The sequence below is a fragment of the Crinia signifera genome, chromosome 2 (assembly GCF_055691185.1).
Source record: "Crinia signifera chromosome 2, ASM5569118v1, whole genome shotgun sequence".
In the NCBI taxonomy this organism is placed as follows: Eukaryota; Metazoa; Chordata; class Amphibia; order Anura; family Myobatrachidae; genus Crinia; species Crinia signifera.
The window spans coordinates 306,483,378-306,492,053 of record NC_139218.1 but is presented as its reverse complement, the minus strand read 5'-3'; positions in this window follow the sequence as shown (position 1 = coordinate 306,492,053).

Here is an 8,676-nt window from a genome sequence, read left to right as displayed (position 1 = left end):
ATCGAAGAATCTAAAAGAGAACTTATAATCACGCAAGAAAAAATCAAATCTTTTGAGATCATCAATTCAGACACTATCAGGAACGACAAATCGCAAGATTGGTATACACTGCTCAATAAACAAATCGAGCAATACCGCAGCGAACTTATCCAGTTCAAAAAATCTAAATGTGAAACGGTCAACAAGGACTACGAGGACTATAAAGTATATAGTTGGGCTTACGGCCGTGGTCAAACAGAGGGCAGAAAACGTGATTACTGCCGCCGTTATCAGCGAGATACCGATCGATCAAGTGATCACCCGTCCTCGAGTGAATCAGAATGTGCCAGGCCCCCAAAAGGCAGAGGCAGAGGCAGGGGCGGCAATCGTCCCCCTCTTGGTGTTTTAACGAGAGCAAGGAGAGGCCCCGCAGACGTCCTGGAAACAGGAGAGGGGGTCAGTGGGCAAGGATCGCAAAGAAAAACTACAAACAAGAGGACATGATCCATAATCTTTCCTCCAGAACTTTATCTGAGACTGAGCGCAAAGTCCTTAACAAAGGTCTATCTTTTGTACCCACCACTGTACCAGACCAATTTGAAAATAAAGTGGACCTTTACAAATTCTCAAGACGCCTGAGATTGCGGGAACACTTTGCTGACAGCCCTCCGATGGAAATAAAGAAATTACCTTTCTCCAAAAAATCCTCCTTCGACCCCAAATCCAACAATGCTGCCATAAAAAGCTTTATAGATATTATTGACAGCAGTATTTGCACTGCTACTGTCAATATACCACCACTCCTGCACAATCTTACCCCTGATGAGAAAAAGGCCTTGAAGGAATTAAGTGCATACAAGGACATTATCATACGCACAGCCGATAAAGGTGGTGCATTGGTTGTACAAAATACCAGTGACTATAAAAACGAGATCTACCGCCAGCTTGCAGACACTACTGTGTATCGACAATTAGATGGTGACCCCACTGCAAAGTATAAAAAAAAACTTGATGACCTCCTACGACATGGTGTCGACACTGGAATTATACCAGACAAAGTCCGTGATGCCCTATCCGTTGACTTTCCTAAAACTCCGTTACTCTACACTATTCCAAAAATCCACAAGGATCCCCTGAATCCACCAGGACGGCCGATTATTTCGGCGAGAGACTCTATCTTTTATGCCTCTGCTCAGTTTCTTGATCTCTTCTTGCAGCCTGTTGTCCAGAACCAGTTCACCTATTTAAAGGATACTAATACGTTTTTGAAGCATTTAATATCTGTACCTTGTCTTCCTCCTGGTAGCCTCCTGTGTACCATAGACGTTGTTTCTCTATACACCTCAATACCCCACCAGAGAGGTATCCAATCTGTCAAGAGATCTGTGTTGAATAGTGATGTCTATAATGGCCCTGATGCCTTATTTTTCATTGACATGCTTGACCTTGCTATGTCGCGCAACTACTTTCTTTTTGACAGTAAATATTACCTGCAATGCTCTGGGGTTGCGATGGGGTCCTGTGTGGCCCCTAGCTTGGCTAATATTTTTATGCATGATATTGAAAAGGACATTTTCTTCTCTGACCCATCCACTGCTGCCTCAATCAGTTCTTTTTATCGTTATATCGACGATATTTTCTTGATTTGGGGTGGGGGAGAGGAAAAATTTTATTCGCTCATGCAAACCGCCAATTCCTGTGATGCATCAATTAAATTTACTTACACCTGTAGCCCTACATCTATTAACTTTCTAGATGTAAAATTGACCATCAATTCCGCTAATGAGATTGTCACCACCTTGTACAAAAAGCCAACAGATAGAAATACTATCTTGCTGAGCTCAAGTCATCATCCCCCCTCCTTGAAATGGGGTTTACCACATTCCCAGTTCCTAAGGGCTCTTAGGATTAACAGTAAATTAATTGATGCAGAAAAGGAAATTGATTCAATGACCATTGATTTTTTGTCCAGGGGTTACCCATTAAAATTATTAACACAGACTAAATGTAAAGTTCTTAATTTGGACCGGCTCACGGTCCTGAACTCTACCACTGATAAAAATCTTGGTAATAAAATAATATGGGCCCTTATTCAGATCGGTGCGGATATTCCCGCATTCTTACGGAGCGGTCCGCACGCCACGGTGTTTTGCCGCATGCGGCCATCGTCCGTAGAAACGCCCACGTGTCCTCCGCATTCGGACGGACTCACTCTTTAAGAACAGGGCGTGTTTACGGACGACATACAAACCATGCGTGTGCGGGAGAAACACTCCGATTATGCACGGTATTACAGAGTATTACAGAGTATGCTCGGAAATACCGCATCCGACCGGGAGCCAAGCGGTGCTACCGCCCGTAAGCGGAGTATTTACGCCAAACAACCCACTATTAAGTATCTTCTGCAAGACATCACATGACCCACTTATTCAATTACCTATCCTCATAAAAAACTGCTTATTTGGAATTGGAATCAATTAAATGCCAATATATCCTTACAAGCATGCCTAACACATGCATTGCACACATTAACCCTTACAGCAATTTAAGTGCAATGGTTTGTATTACACCCTGTGTAAAAGATTATAAACAATCTACACATATACTGTTTAATGTGCAAAGAAAACCAACAACTGTGAACTTGCATAAACAATTTATTAGAAAACACAATGAACATATAAATAAAAAAATATCAAATAATAAATTAAATCAGCAGATCTCTGAGGTCCTGCAGGTCGGCTAGCAGGAGCCTCAAGTGGTGCTCCGCCCGCAGGAGGGCCCCACGCACCCCCTCATCTGCCGGTGTGGTGTCATCTGTGGGCATGTCAAAGGGGCAAAAATTAGTCATGTTATTCATGCATACATTTCACATACTGCGACATAAATTGCACAAATGCTAGGTGACATGTGTGTGTATATATATATATCATAACAGTCATAGTGTTTCTTCTCAGTCACAACCCACCCATGACTAACCAATGACAAGCATGTCATGGCCTCCGTCAATAAGAACTTGTCACAATCTGCTCAGTCTAAGTTCAGTGATGGTTCGTGGCATGGGAGTTATGCAAATGTCAGGAATGCACAGTACACATCCTCAAAATCATAATTCTGTCTAAACCAACCTACAATTCTGTGAGGGCAAAAAAAAAATCTGAACTACAGGGGGTGTTTAGGTAGAGGAGGCTCCTGGGACACTGGCAACTTCTGACTCCATTCCAAGGTAGGCCGGGCCATACTCCATTTACAGCATACATCCTAGAGTTTATAAATAACATTCACCAACAATATAGATTCCACTATTTGATGGGTCATAATCTACGATTGCAGCAGGTGAATTTAATCCACAAATGATCCACTCATCCCTTTACTCCAGGATCCTGTTTAACTACAACGGTTATGTGGCAGTCAAAATGGAGCTCCAACCCATCCCACAAACCTGTGTAAGTGAGAGGTGTCCTGGATGAAAGGGATGCCTTGGACACCCCATCTAACCCGTACCTGTATCTGTAGCTACCCACTTTGGGGTCTATATGAATAGTATTGGAACAAAATTTTTAATCACCAGTGCTACATAACAAATACCAGTACAACTACTTCATGAATGATGCATTATGTAAACATACCGATCTGCTGGGACTCCGGGGCTTGGCACGCCTCCTCCCCCTCGGAATCTGAATCCTCTGGGGCAACCGTGGCCTCCTCAGCCCCCTCCTCCGCCAGCTCCTCTGCCACCATGACCACGTCCACCTCCTCCGCCACAAGCACCTCCTCCTCCACCTCCTCCTCCTCCTCCACCTCCTCCTCCTCCACCTCCTCCTCCACCACCACCACCTCCTCCTCCACCTCCTCCTCCGCCACCAACACCTCCTCCTCTGCCACCAACTCCACTTCCACCTCCTCCACCACCACCTCCTCAGGCACCTCCTCCTCCTCCACCACCTCCTCCACCATCTCCTCCAACATTTCCTCCTCCTCCACTTCCTCCTCCTCCACCCTTGCCGCCACCTCCTCCTCAGGGTCTTGGGCCTCCTCCTGGTCCAGGGCTGCCTCGGCCTCTTCACGGGCCTGTTGGGCTCGGGCTCGTGCTGTGTGGTAGAAAAAAAAATCATGGTCAATGTCGGGTCATTGGGGCACATGTATTAATCCATAACAAGACATACATGGAAGGGTGATAATGATGGCAAACGATGCAGGCAAGTAGCTCCTTACTGTTAATGGACTCAAAAATGTGACATTAAAATTATTATGTGATTGTTAGTAATTTGTTCAAACATTACAACCCTGGCATTTATCAATGTGTAACACATATTAGATCTGGCACATTGTATGCATCAGAATCCTCAATGCTATGTCATTACATATAAAAGCCACATGACTGCATGTTAACCAGGAAGAAGCACACATAACAGTCTATGGACTTTTAAACCCATGGACACCCACTTATCATGAGACACCTGTTATTGTTTATATATGCTATGTTGTAAGTGCGAAATTTCATAGCTAAAATACTCACAATCAGCAATTTCGCCCCTGATTTGCTGCAACAGCTGGGGCTGGCGCCTGCGGAGGTCCGACCACCGCCTCTCGAGCTGCCCGAGGGACCTCCGCACCCGAGTGCGGGCGTAAATACGGCGCCCTGCCGCAGCATATGCCCTCCGCTTATGGCGGTTACTGACAAAGGGCCCCGCACGGCCCAGCCTTGTCTCCATGACGGAGACCAGAACCCTCAGCTCCGCATGTGAAAAGGGGTCTGCCCTTCTTGTCTCCGCCATGTTAACAATGGCATCTATCAACCAATCAGGTGGTGTCATTGGTTTATCACAGTTATTTGTGTTAATAACTTTATTGTTCATCTTGACATGAACAGCGTCTCTGCGCCAACACAAATGGTGACAAATTCGCATGCCTTCAAAACAGTAGTGCTGATGTATGGCAATGAACAAATCTGATATATATAAAACACAGTGTGTATGCACTTAGCAAATCCAATGACGCCTCGCTCCGCCAAGCAACGCGTGCTATAGCTTAGCAACGCATAGCTGTACCATGGAAGAGCTTACCTTAGACCCTGACAAGTCCAGATCTGCTGACAAATGATTCTAGCAGCAACTCACTATTTATAGGCCTCTCACATGTGTGGTCTATAACAGTAGTGATGAGTATTGCATGATTTGTGGCCTGGATTTTCTAAGGGATTGGGCTACTTTTAGCTTGCAATCAAACTCCACAATACCACAGTAGTCATGAACCAAATGTCATGTCATGCTAGCAAATAGCATGTGTATTGTGCAATAGTCACAGGTGTATCAGAAGATTCGATGCAATGTTAGAATTGGTGACCAGTATTTCATGTCGAAGTTTCGCCAGGTTTTACACAATGGAATTTCCGCCACCGTATGCGGCGCGAAAAAACAGCGACGTACGCACACGCACGGAACGCAGCTGCCGCTGATGTCCGCCAAACAGGATACACAAACAGTATATAAAGGTGTATTAGAAGGTGACAATGTTGTTGCTAACATGTCTGGATCACAACCAGAGGTGGACCCAGACCTGCAGCAACTATTTGACCAGATGGACTCCAGCACCACCTATGTGCCACTGCACATGCGGCCAGTGGGTAATGAGGAGGCTGCTGGCCCTTCTACAGCAGGGCAACCTGCACCTGACCATTCTACAGCAGGGCAACCTACACCTGGCCCTTCTGCAGCAGGCCAACCTGCAGCTGGCTCATATGCACCATCAGCAGAATCGTTTGGAACACAACCGGGGACTTCACAAGGTAGTACCATGGCCAGCACTTCAAGTGCAGCGACACGTGCCAGGGGGCGTGGCCATGGACGTGGCAAGGGGACAGCGAGGGCAACAGAGGAACCAACTACAAGAAATAAGGCATATGAAGCACAGGAGCTTGCCATCCTGGTTCCCCGAGCACGTGATTGGATTGAGTGTCCATCGGAGAAGCTGACACACACACGCAGATGGAAGATTTGGGAACAGATAACGGCAGAGATTAATGAAGTTGCGCCACAAGTTCGTGAGACGGACCATGTGAAGAAGAGGCAAGTTGTTTTGTGATACATGTGGCCAGTAATAGGCAAGTAATGATTGAATTCATGCTTAGATGGATTTTGCAAATGGCCCGTGAGGTTGTTACGATACACAGACATTATTGACATGTTATTTCGTTGAGAGTTAGAGTAGGGTGATTGTGAATGTGTATTGTAACGGTTGATATCATAGTTGCATGTAATATTATCTATTGGACATTAATCACATGTCGTAATATGTAGCACAGAGCAATGGCTGCAACAGCTAACATCTGGAGTGACATGTATTAATATGTCAACTTACATTGCAGGTGGCAGGACTTCAAAACCAACCTGAAGAGGAAGATGACCAAGCGGTGGGAACACAGCCAGACATCTGGGGCCGGGCCCATGCCATCAGGGCTAGAGCTCACCCCCCTGGAGTTGATGGCCGAGAGCTGTATATCAGTTGAGGAGATCAGGGGGGTGAGCACGATGGATAGCGAGGCCCCAGCTGAAGTGTTTGCGTCTTTTATTGAAGGTAAATATTGGTCATGCCATAAACTTGTGCAAGTAATTATCTTAGAATGTGTCCTAATTTTCTTTATCTTTTTCCACAGACAACCCACCGCTTGGTGCCGACTCTGCTCAGGAGGTGGAGGAGTCCGTGCCACCTGGCCCCAGGGGTAGGCCTGTGCAGCAGCAGCCATCGGCCCAAGCCGATTTGGCCGCCTTGGCCAACATGCTTGGGGACATCAACCAGCAGGGAGAGTTGGCATCAGAACGGATGCATAGGACCGAGGAGATCCTGGCGAGCTTGGTCAGCACCCAGCAGGCCATCGCTGCGAGCATGCAGGCCATGGCTGAGTCACATCAGGCCATGGCTGCAAGTGCTCAGGTGCTGGCCGAGCAAGCCACCCGCCAAAATGATCTCCTCCTCCACCATAATGAGCTTATGGTGGAGCTGGTTACCAGCAACAGGGTCCTAATGTCATCCGTTTCTGGTGCATTACCACCGGCAACACTCCCTGCTGGCAGGAGGGGTAGACCAGCCAACCCCTCAACATCATCTGCTCCACCTGCCCCAGCATCTGCCCGTGCCAGAAGAGCTGCTGCACAGGCCAAGGAGCCTCCCAAGGCCAAACGTGGTCGCAAATGAACTTGTGGCTGCATTAATCTCCACCGTTATGTGGTCCCAAATCTTCCATTGTGCTGTGTGTGTCAGCTTCTTCTGTCCAATCACGTGCTGAGGGTAACCAGATGAGCCCTTGCTTCATATGTCCTTTTTGGTGCCCCTGTTGCCCTCTTTTGCCTGCCATTACTGTCAGCTGTACTTGAAGTGATGGCCATGGTACTATCTTGTGAAGTCCCCGGTTGTGTTCCAAATGATTCTGCTGATGGTGCATATGAGCCAGCTGCAGGTTGGCCTGCTGCAGAAGGGCCAGGTGTAGGTTGCCCTGCTGTAGAATGGTCAGGTGCAGGTTGGCCTGCTGTCGAAGGGCCAGCAGCCTCCTCATTTCCCACTGGCTGCATGTGCAGTGGCACATAGGAGGTGCTGTAGTCCATCTGTGTGCAATTATATTTGTTTTGTATTCTTATTTATTTTTGTACATTCCTGCCATGTTGTTTTTGTTTGGGATTTGTTATTTTTTGGTCATTGCATCACAGTGGCATTGACTGTGACATGTATAGAAATAAATTTGTTTACTTTACCAAAAATGTGTGGTTTCATGAGTACATGTCGAATACACATGTGTATTGCTAGTATTAATATTCAGTCATGTCCATTGTTAGCAGTTTTAAAGTGTGTGACAAGTACAGCATATGTGGGGGATTAGTACGGTTTCCTTGAAGCAGCAATGGTTTCAATTAAAGCACTGACAAGCGTCCTATTAGTGAGTAATGAGTAAAGGAGTCGATTCTATTGGGTTCAGGTGTTAATGCTTGTAGTCATTAGGCGTACGTTCGCCTACCGCATGAACGAGTGGTGTCCGCAAAGCAATAGTACACTTGTGGACACCGCACATTTCTTCCCTTTTTGATCGCGTACATTCGGAGTGGTATCCGAATGTACGCCCCCCAACATAAGTGTACTCCCCCGTGTCCGCCCATGTTTCCGCCCCGTTTTGCCCACTTTGAAACTACGCCCATGTGTCATTCCGCATGACGCCCATAATACGCCCATATTTCCCGACTGATTGCGGGGAACAGTTTTGTACGGGATTTGGCCGAACAGGTACGGAGTCAAGGCGTGGCACATGCGCGTTGCGTTCTCCACGCATGCGCAGACGCCGAAAAGACGCGATCCGAAAGTATGCGGTAAAGTCCGCGTCAATCAGAATAAGGGCCATGGACACAAAAGTACAACACACAGAGCAACTCATTGACTAAATTGGCCAGACAAATTTGGCCGATCATTGCGGCTAATAAAACACTCCCCAGCCTTCAGGGCAGTTCATTTCTCCCATCCTTCAGACAAGGAAAAACTTGAAGGACTATGTCGTGCATAATGATGTCAGTAATTTTAACATCAAACCCCAAAGCCATTTCTTATCCCGCAAAAACGGGAACTATAAGTGCCTAGGTTGCACTACATGCTCAAACTTAGAGGTGGGTGACAGTTTTTACCATCCTAGAACAGGTGAGAAATTTTCCATTAAATTCC